Source organism: Aulostomus chinensis, chromosome 17, assembly GCF_037954235.1.
Source record: "Aulostomus chinensis isolate RoL2024-O1b breed Wild chromosome 17, RoL_Achi_v1.0, whole genome shotgun sequence".
Lineage (NCBI taxonomy): Eukaryota > Metazoa > Chordata > Actinopteri > Syngnathiformes > Aulostomidae > Aulostomus > Aulostomus chinensis.
Window position 1 is genome coordinate 21,130,442 of NC_141336.1, and position 11,222 is coordinate 21,141,663.

An 11,222-nucleotide genomic window follows, 5' to 3' on the forward strand; every position below is an offset into this window, starting at 1 on the left:
ACACAAAGCCATCCCCAGGTGATTCTGGCTCCAGTGTGTAGTGTATATTTGTGTGTGTGCGCGTGTGTGTGTGTGTGTGTGCGTGCGTGCGCGTGTGTGCGTGTGTGTGGCAGTGTTACACACTCCGTGTCTGGTCATGGCTGGCCGCAGGCCTCTGCTAACCAGACTAGTTCCCATGGTTCCATCTTTCCACTGTAGTGACTATGGACTTCCTCAGGGGACACCTCCCACTCACTGGTTTGTTTTCAACCTTAATGGGAGATCATCTTACACTCTTTATAGTACGTGTGTGCGTGTGAGTATGAGAGAAATAAACAGCTTGTGAGTATGTGTTTTTGTGCATACACCTGCACTGACAAAGGCATATTGGGTATGAGTCTTTGTGTGTGTGTGTGTGTGTGTGTGTGTGTGTGTGTGTGTGTGTGTGTGTGTGTGTGTGTGTGTGTGTGTGTGAGTGTACATCAAGTATTCCTTAATTTGTGGGATCATACAAATGTTTTGGGGACAAACTGTTAGCACCTTAAAGTCCCCATATTGTGTTCACTTTAGGGGGAGGACTGAGGCTTTGTGGGCTGTCAGGACGTGTGAGTGTCTGTCTGTGTGTGTGTGTATGTCTGTGTATGTCTGCGTGTGTGTTCATGGACATGTAGCATAAAGTTGAATGTTTCTTGCCCCGTACATAGCAGACACCTTTATTTCTGCTCCTGCTGTTTTTGCCCATGAGGCAAAGAGGAAGATGAGAGAAGAAAAATGTCTGGAGATGTCTGCAAGGGAGCATTCATATTTGGGAATAATTGCTTTAAAGTCCTGAAATATAACAGCCAAATGGGCCATGGAACAAAGAGGGCTTGTGGGGGGATGGAATCATCTACATTCAGGGCCTGGTAATGAGGGGGTTTTCCTGAGAGATGACAGTGAGGAGGAGGATCAGAAGGAGGGAGAGGTAAAACAGAGAGAATAAACGATACCAGTGATCCCACGCAGGGTTTTTGGCTGTAAAGATAACCTCAGACCGTAGTACGCTCTGCCCAAAGGATTACCCACATATGTATTATATCCTCCGCGCAGTCTGAAACCTACAGGTGATTGTCCTTTGAGAAAGGCTCATACTGTACCTCAGCAGGGTCTGTCAGAGTGGAGCGAGCCAAGGAGGATTTGGGCCGTGGGACATCTTGGCGGATTCAGGTGCAGCCTTCTGGCAGGCCACTCACAGGGCACAGCAGACCTGAACATAAAGACAAGCAGGCTTTAAAAACCATCTATCAAACAAGTCAACCTCAGAGCAAAATCCATCAATCTCACTCAAAGAGACAGACACATTGTTGGGGTTAAGGTAAGGAATTGATGTAGTTTTTGCTTTTAGTTGGTGTCAAACAATAGTCTAGTGCTTTTTTCTTGAGACGTGCCAGTCCTCTCTGCTTCATAGTCACTCTGTGTTTTGCCAAAGAGTGGCTCTGCAGTTTTCTTTTTGTGGTTTTTGGAAATGCCCCCACTTTTCCGGCGCTGCTCCAATTTTCTTTAAATACAACCGTAATTGGTTTGATTTCCTACCTCCGGCCTGGTGGTGAGGTGGGGCGGGGGGGGGGGGGGGGGCCAACAAGAAATGGTGAGAGCTACAGAGGGCCAGGCAAAAGGGACCCAGCCCATAGCAGGCGAGCCGCACGCTTGGGTGGCAATACAGTTTGGATTTCATTGCCAGCTCTACTACTCCCCACTTAAATGCTGTTTATGGGCAAATTCTGGAAGCCCATCAGAGGAAACAGACATAAATCAGCATAGCAAAATATTCCGCCACACTCAGAAATCAGGGTTCTAATATCTGAATGAATCTATGCATCATAATTCTCCCCCAATTCCTCTCATTTTGTCTTAATTATGACATCCCTGCAGACTAAAACTTGCTTCATTATTAAGACAAAGGAATTCCAGCTTCCAAATCAAAACCAGTCTCCCATGAGAAATCTTTTCATCGTGATTTCTCTCATTGGCAAAGAGGAGTATGAGTGTGCTGCACATCAGGCAGACGTGAGTAATCAAAAAGGAAATAAGACGTAGCGTCTGGGAGAAGCCAAGAAGGCCCCTACTGATCTGCAGCCAGTTTATTGTTGCAGCCTTCCATTGTTTCCTGCTTGGTTGGCAGACTGGAGAACAGCCTGCCAATAAGAGGCCACCTAAGATTTGTATTGAGGCGCCGATGATGTCCACTTCAGGCTGCACTGATGCTGGAAAATCACTACCAACACATGCATCAGAATAAAAGAATTGCATCGTCAACCGAAGCTGCTACTGTATGGTAACCCTAAAGAATTCCAGTCCTCCCCCAGAAGCAACAATTAAGAGTCCTCCTACTGTGATAGAGAGTTTAACACTATATACACAACCCTCCTGATGCCTGAACAGGCAATGTACATGCGGGAGAAACTGGATCTGTATGTTGAAAAGCCTCAGTCTGGGACAGCGGAGGTGTTGATTTTTACTGTAACCAGCGGCAACCCAGTGAAGACCTGTTATGGTGAGTCCAAGGCCAATGCAGTCTTTTAAAGTAGGATGGGGGAGACAGTGGAGGAGTTTGCCTCCTTTATGATGTCTGGAAAAAAAAACAGACACATTTCCAACTAAAGCATGATTCTGGGGTATGTGGTCAAGCCACAGGGAAATGGACACAGAAGGCTTCCGTAGCTTGTGCACTGGTGCAGAGAGAACACAGGGACTTTTCCAAAAATGGCACAAGAGCAAGCACGCACATACACATGATGTGCAGCTTTCCCGGCAAGCGACACTCATCTTGGTGGAAAAATATGGTAACATATGCATTAAAGCCCAGGACATTGAAGGATTGCAGGGACACAGTGGCATGAAAGACAGACAGAGTAGGGGGGGGGGGGGAACACACCACACAGAATCCAGAAAGCAAAGAAGTTTGCTGGGCAAAAATGTGCCAGTGCAGCAGCGTACGCCCACAGGCCACCGGTGACAGAGAATCAACATAATGGGATTTGGCTGTCGTATAAAATAATAAAGTTGTGCATGTATTTCAATGCATTTGTGCATGTGTAAACCCATTCTCGTATATAAGCAGCCATTTTGCATATCATATGCCAGTGTGTGCACCATGAAAGCCAGACCTACCCAATAATTACAGTGATCTGAAACAGTGTAAACCACAGTGCCTTTCTCTGCAAAAAGAGAGGGACAGCGTTTATAAAAACAAGATGGCTTTAGAAGCAGAACCAGAAGGCTGCTCAAAAACAAAAAAAGTTTCCCCAAAAACCCTACCAGCTCTGCCTTTCATTCCGGTCATGGCCTGCAGTTGTGTTGCCAACTAACGCCAAACAATGCACTAACTACCCCCTTTCCCACCTCTTTCCCAGTATCGAGCCATAGGTCTCTCCTCGTTAAGTCAACCTTACAACTGTTCAGAGTTCCTGCTATTTCCTCACGTTTGTCGGTATGAGACCTTTACGGCACACAAGCCTGGGGACATTTGCAAGTTTACGGGGTGAGGGAGCCACAGCTTTCACTGCTCAATCTCACTAAGTCCCAAAAGTCTAAAAGCTAATATGGTAAAGGGCTGGCCAAAAACACTGTAGCCAAAGAAACGCTCAAGATGACGCCAGTAAACCAGCCTTTTTGGCCTTGTGATCTCAACTTGTGCGTTCCTGATGAGCTGACAGGCTGGAGAAGTAACACTGACTGTCTTATTAATGCTTAAAGCGTTTTGACAGAGCCTTTTGTTACTTACTTAAACCGTGCTGCCTGCAAAGACCTAATGGAAGTCTAAAAGCCATTAGCCTAGAGGGCTAAGCCAACACAAACCATGCACACAGGCTTTGAAGGAGCAGCCAAGGGCGATCGATATATCACCCATCCTTATCCACTTTTCCTTCACTGGAAATATCATAGCATCCTCTATGGCTGCTGGCGAGTAAAGAAGACCCTTTGGTTTAGTTGAGAGAGAAACCAAGGATGGAGAGTCAGCACCTGCAGAGATCACACACATCCATTAACGCTGACAGCAAGTTAATTGCCTGTTGCTCCAGGCTTTTTGACAGTTCCCTCTCCTGTGCTCATGTCAATGGTGAACCTACACCATAATACTGTTATCAAGAGAGTCAAAGCAGGGACCAGTTTTACTGTCAGTAGGGGCGGTGTAGTCTGTTGTCATTTTACCATGGAGACATGGTGAGGAGGAGCCAGCTGGGGCGTTTCTCTTTTACAGGACTGGCCTCAGCAGTGGCTGGCATGAAAAGAAAGCCAGTGGCCTGGAGACGGATGGCAGAACCAAAACTTCAAAAGACCTCCTCTCCCCATAGATGTGCTGTGTGCCTCTATAAGGGAACCTGCTAGTTCACTCTAGCACAAAGCTGTGCAAACACATCGTCTCTAACACACATACACACACACACCTGGGATTACCAGCACACCCAGCAGACATTTCCTGATTCCTTTTTACGAGGAACAAGGTGAGTATGGATTGGTTCTTCTGTAAATACACACTACTACACTCACGCGCAGCCGCACAGACACAGCAATAATTCTCCACATACCAGACAGACAGTTGCCACAGGCTTGACACACTTAAGTAACAAAAACTGCCAGGTAAATATTCTTCTGTGTGGAGAAAAGGTGGGGGGTGTGGCTGCTGACAGAGCAAAGTCTTTTATGCCTAATAGTTGTTCCTTCACAGACAAAATAAAACAGGGCACTATTGTTGTCTCATAAAGAGACAAAGGAACGTGGACAAAGGCCCCTGGAGGCATGACGTACCTGACGTCACAACTAGACAGCTGACACAGAGTGAGAGATGTCTTTCTTGTCTTTACCACTTGCTTTACCACCCACATCTCTCACAGTAACCTCGTATCACACACAAAATCTCTCTTGGGTTTACAGTGAGAAAAAACCTGACAGATAAGACTAAAACCCAAGAGTAAAGTTGCTGGCATTGACAGTCCCCCATCCCTCAGCTTACTGTGGCTGAGCACCCTCTAGTGGTGCTTAAGGTGAATGCCACTTCCCTTGAATTTGCTTAAATCCTCACTTTGCCTCTTTACCAGCCAACAGCCGCAGTTAACCGCAGCTCTGCCACAGGGTATGACTGCAGGACCCACATGGGGTGAGTGGCAAGCCAGAAAGGGGGTGAGGCAGCTTTTGTGGGCCGCCCAAGGGGGTCCACCACAGTCCCCTATCTCCCCACCACAGTAGCCACTGAGCCCCGGAGAGGAAAAAGCCACCCCACCACATTTTAATGAGGGCTAAAATAAACAATGTGAGCACAGAAAACCCACCCTGACTGGTTGACTGGAGGCACTGGAGCGGAACAGATAAGCCAGGCGATTAGTCAGTGGTTTGGGAGTTGATGGAGTGGCTGATGCCACACTGAGCTCCACTGATGTAGCCATACAACTCCAGTTGTATGGTATGGGTTAGACCCTTACAGCACTCAAAGACTGAGTGACAGAGTGTGTCGCAGAGGCAGCGCACACACTCACGGAGATTACAGACCGAAAGAACTAGGTAAACTTGTGGTCAGCTCAACAGTTACTCCATAACACTCACGTACCTCAAGTGTGCAGATAGATTTAGTTTATTTTCACAGGTTTTGAGATGTCAAGAGATTTTTTTTCCCCCTCCATTCCAAAAATATTGTACACACAGACACCGAATAACAAATTCAGCAGCAACATTTTTCATACTCTGAGTTCACGATAAAGAGCTTTTATTGAGAAGTTTCAAAAAAAAATTATGCACTTTTCCTATTCTGTTGTATTTCTCATTCAAGTGCTGCACTTTTCAAAAATAATTCAACCACTGCATGTTAAGCTTGTGATTTTTTTTAAAAGGAAATACTGCATAATTATTTTAAAACAGTTAAAACTAGCTAGTAGTAGAAAAAAGGGGACTGAGATTATCATCGTCATCATTTCTCATGTTATCAAAATTGGCTTATTTTCATCAGCCAGATGATTTTTTTTTTTTTTAACTCAGTAATGAACCAGAGAAAGAAAAACATTTCAACATTATTCAGAATCAAAACTGTAAAATTTGATTTGGCAATTTCATTTTTTCGGTCAGTTAAGTGAAGCCCTGCTGGGAATCTTAATATTCATCTGAAAACTGTATGTTTGAGGAGTTATTTTTATGCATCTATTTTTTTTTTTTTTTCATGAAGGAACATTCCATTAAACACAGGTTAAATTTCAGGCAGCCTTGTGTTAGGGTTTGTACTGCTGTAACTTTTGCCGTGGAAATTCTAATAATTACTGCAACTGAATACCAGCTGCAAGTACTGATACTGCCTCACTAAATAATCACTGAAATGATGAAATTGCTAAATCAAATTTTACAGATTTTACTCACTATCAGCCCTAAGAAATTGATATCAATCCGTCCCTACTGTAAAATCCCTAACATTAATTCACTGAGTAATGATAATATGACATGCAACATTATCCTTGTTCATAAGACATTTTTTTTGTTGCATTTTTAATATTCTATATGCTGGAATTTCACTTGTGATGGAGAAGTTCAGCAGCATTTTATCATTAGATGATTGAGCATCATCGTACTTCTGTAGATTATCAAAAGTAAGAGACAGTCCCCCTAAACGTCTACAAAACGTTTGCCAATTTTAAACTCAGCTTTTTTCATCCAAATGACATTAAAGAGATTACATTAAGCAGAAATGTAAACAGAGATTTTCATAGCTGTACTGGGAAAAAATATTTTCCTTTCAGGTGATCTGAATCTCTACATGTCTTACAACACATGAACCCTTTATCCTCGTTTTGCCACCAGACAGATGCCCCAACTATTGACATTCATTGCATTTGAAACCCATTCAAACACCCTAAATATATAAGAATATTCTCGGGTTTCGTTCTTTCCTCCGCTGTGCCACTCTGAATTACTCTTAGCAACCTGATGGGTCATGCAGAGCTATCAGAGGCCTATTTATGAGTTAGTATATGCCTACCAGACAAAAACCCTCTAGTGCAGCCAAAAAAGACATAAAACTGATGGGCCAATGACAGCTTGTACAATTTTAAAGGTTTGGCAAGAATAACACACCTTGTACGAGGATCAGCATACCCTCGGCGTTCTTCTAACCGGTTGCAGATGATGAGGTTTTTTTTTTAAAGACCTGATGCCAACATATTTTCTGAATGAAGGCCAATATTTCTGAAGATGTAAGGGGCGTATAAAAGACGTTGAAAACATTATTATGGGTCCACAGTACTGCAGGGATGGCTGAACTTCACTGCTGTCCAACAACAACAACACACAGTGTGTGTGTGTGTCTGGCAATTTCTGAGCTCTGATTGGTTCATTACTCTTGTAAAACAGCCGTGATTCACACTTGTGGTTTTGAATTAACCAGACACTACTGAATAAATACAATGGCTACACAATGAAGTCATATTATTTTATTTAGAAGATCAACTATAGACTTTTCTCACCGGTGGATGAGCAGGAAAAACACAGGTGGAACTAATAACATTGAATGGGGTTGTGTTCCAGTCAGGGCTGCCAGTGTGTGCTGCCAGTGAGGCAGAATGTACGGTACCAAACCCTGACATGCACACCTGAGTGGAATAGAGCCACAATCAATGTTATTAGTTCATTTACATGTCATACAAGTGGGCCGTTTTATAGGGTTTAGAAAGCTAAAACTTTATTTTTGCTTCAAGCCCTACCTGAAAGAACAAGCCTGGCTGACAACTTGACGGCTTATTAGGTACAAATCATGTACATGAAAACTAAAATATGAATAGTACTGTGCTGGGTTTTACTGGGAAATATTCCTAATACTTTGTTCGGTAAGGGTATAATGGCTATGTGGGTAAAGGCAAATAATAGAGACGCAAGAACATTACGGAAATTTCACCAAATTACATCACTTTTACTGTAATGCAGCCCCTTAAACCAGGAAAAGACAACACATGCTACAGCTATACTCAAGAAACAAGAAATCACCCCTCGATGCTCGCATTCCCTTGCAATTCCCGTTAACACACACACACACACACAAAAAAGCTTTCTAAATTTACTCTATGATATTTCTTGGAACACAGGGATTTACTTAGAGGATTAGTATACAGGTGTGCGTGTTACTTGCTGCTGGACTTTCATGCCCTCGGGTGACTGGGACAGCTCGGCTGCTGCTAGTTATGAATGTTTCGGGGGCAGCTTTGGCCTAAAGATTAGAGGGACGGGCCTGGTAAAGTAAGGGGTCACACAATCCCCTCTGGGCTCTATACCTTTGTCAAGCAAAAGGGGCTTTTTGTGAAACGTGTCAAAAGTCAGCGCTGCTTTGGTATACCCAATTACAGTCCAAACAGGAAGGTTACAACGGATTCTTGTAGTTTTCAAGCCTTGCATTTCTTCCAAAATACAAGTATTTGAAAGCTTGATGTAGTTGCGTATACAGAATGTAGCCTACTGCCAACTGTGAACCACTAGAAAACCAGGCTTCCATGTGGCTTATGTCTTAAATTGATACTGGCAGGTTGTGCATGTTTGGATGTTTGAAGTGGCATCGAAAACACCTATCCTTCCCCCATGAACTGTCATGACGGAGGCCAGATAATGTACGCAACTGGAATACAGTATTGTATCAGATGACACCACATTGATTTAGACTACTAATATCCTTGTAGCCATGAGTTTTCAACATTCCTGTGTGCTGTCAGTCACTGAATAAATCAAACAAGGCAACCTATAGCCACATCAAATGTCAGGTGCATAGAGTCCATATGCAAAGAAGCTTTTTCACACATTGTAGCTCCAAAACCCAGCTGGGATATCACTGTGTACCCTTGAGCTAGCTACTTCACCAGTGTAAATATTTAGCCAGCTGTATAAATGGGTGTTGTGTAAAACTTGCAAACTGAACTGGCAAAGCAGAGAAACAGTCAAACAGAAAAGGCTCCACTGTCCTTTTGGAGGAGATCGTTTGCACGGCAGCATAGGAAGCTGGAGAAAAAACACAACTGCAGCTTCAGACGTTACAGTCGGAGCAGAGTGGAACAAATAAGAAACTGCAGCTTTGTACCTATTGGTTACATAGTTTTCATTGTAACAAATAAACATCAGGAGGTCCAACCTGTGAGAGTGTTCATACTTTGGCTCCCTCTCATGGTGTGTAATATAGCACTGATTTTTACACACACAAACACACACACTCAGTCGATATGTTTGAGAAACAACAGTCGGCCCTCCTGGCCTCACCTTCATTACCCAATTACACTAATACACTCCCCCTGCTTGTAATGAGTGTGTGGTCTGACTGATAGCCAGCCTTGTTGTGACTTCTCATTGCGTGTGCGCACGCACGCACACACACACACACACACACACACACTTGTGTGTGTTTGTGTCTGGGTGGATTTCCTCCCTGTGAATTACAAGTGGAGGCCGTGTCTCAATGTTCTCCAGCCAGGGAGAGGAGAATGTCTGGAGCTGAAACATGACACTTTAATGATCTGGAGAGCATCCAAAAACTGTACGCCCCCACAACTTTTTCCCCCCCCTTCACTTGTGAAACTGCAACCAGTTCTGGAGAATAGACTTGTTTGTGCTTCAGAACAGTTGAAAAACATCATCATGTGTGGGGGCGTTTTCAAGGAGGAGGGGGGTTGAAGCCCATAGCGGCAGGACACACACAAGCCTCTCCTCAGGGGGGCTGGAGCTGTCAGCAGACATGCTACTGCCCAGAGATTCTCCAACTTCTCTGAAGTTCTTTGCCACTGACGCTAAACAATAAAGAGATATTTTAAGGGAACAAACTCGTGACCACCACACTCTTAACTCAAGTGAAAATTACCATGACAATCTTTATTTTTCCTCATCTAAACTCCTCAAGGGAGGGATTAATGTTATTTTTGCACTGCAAGCACTGATGGACAAAATCTAGATTATTCCTGGGACTGACAAAGATCTTTTTATGAGAACTAAATGACGCTCTCATTTCTAATAATCAGCCTAACACATGAGTACATGCAAAAGTTACATAAAAATGTATTAAACCTAATTCTCACCGGTGCAACATTCAACATGAATCTGTACCAGTGTTCATGAGTACAGTACACCAATCCCAATCAGGTCTGATGTTCAGTTACTTATTATTTGGGCCTGAGCCTGAAGGTACTTCAGGCGAAGACCCTATTATTATTTTTGTTATTTATTGTATTTATTGCAACAACAAAAAAATGCAACAGTGCAATATTCAAACGATGGATGGACACTACATGCAACAGAGAGAATATTTGAGAAACGAGTCCTCCCATTCAACCACATCTAGTGAATGGAGCTGCTCCGTTTGTTTGTTTTTTGGCTTTAACATTACTGTCTTAATGACAAGAAATGAATATTCAATTTTGACCATAGGCTCATGATTGGGTGACATGTCCATTACGACAACAAGCTAACCGTGCAGTAACATAATTAATAAAAAAATAATCGTATTTTGTCTTTCAAATACTCACAAATTAGTGTCTTCAGCTCAGGAAGACATTTCACCCCCTCCTTCGTCTCTTCTTCGTGACGCAAGAATCCGGGGAGAGCCAGCTACGTGTGTTTAGCTTGAAGCTAATTGCGACTGACAACACCAAAGTGTTCAGAAATGTCCGTTTACAAACTTTCAAGCGCGTTTTCCGATTTTATTGGTGCCTTCTTTATCCAGCCATACGCTCATGACCCCCTAAACACTTTTACTTGAGCTAACAAACAAATGACAATTCCGGTCTAACTACGGCCCGCGAGCACCCCCTTGCGGTCGTCAAGTAGCAGTAGTATGACGTATACTTACTTTTACAGCCGTCCAATGGACTAGATCGGCAATACCCAATTATACCACCAGGTATCACTCTTGTGGAGGAGCCTCATCGCACAGTTTTAGTTTTATTTGCTAAAAAATACTCTGACGAGTCATTTTGTCCCTAAAAACATCTTACGATCCTATGTGGCACCAGACAATAATAAGAACTAACGCATAAGCTGTAAAAATGGTAACACTCTTTCAATTAAGCTATCATTTGTTTGATTAATGTTTTGGGGACACCTGGGGAGTCAAGTTGTCCACTAGTCTTCTTAACTAGTTAAGTTGTCCCTGATGTGACAAAGTTTGAAATGCTTTCTACTTTAAATTGCAAGTTCTGACCATTTTTAAAGAGCCACCTACAGAGCACACACACACACACACACACACACACACACACACA

At 43.3% G+C, this 11,222-nt stretch overlaps 1 long non-coding RNA gene across 1 annotated transcript; it reads right to left on the minus strand.

Annotated features, from left to right (window-relative positions):
• Positions 1-786: 786 nt before the first annotated feature.
• On the minus strand, positions 787-11,197 carry LOC147246762 (uncharacterized). The gene is made up of 3 exons (XR_015109710.1): positions 10,488-11,197; positions 1,116-1,225; positions 787-901 (listed from the first exon to the last, which is right to left on the minus strand). It is a non-coding gene; the product is annotated as an uncharacterized LOC147246762 (long non-coding RNA).
• Between the last annotated feature and the right edge of the window lie 25 nt (positions 11,198-11,222).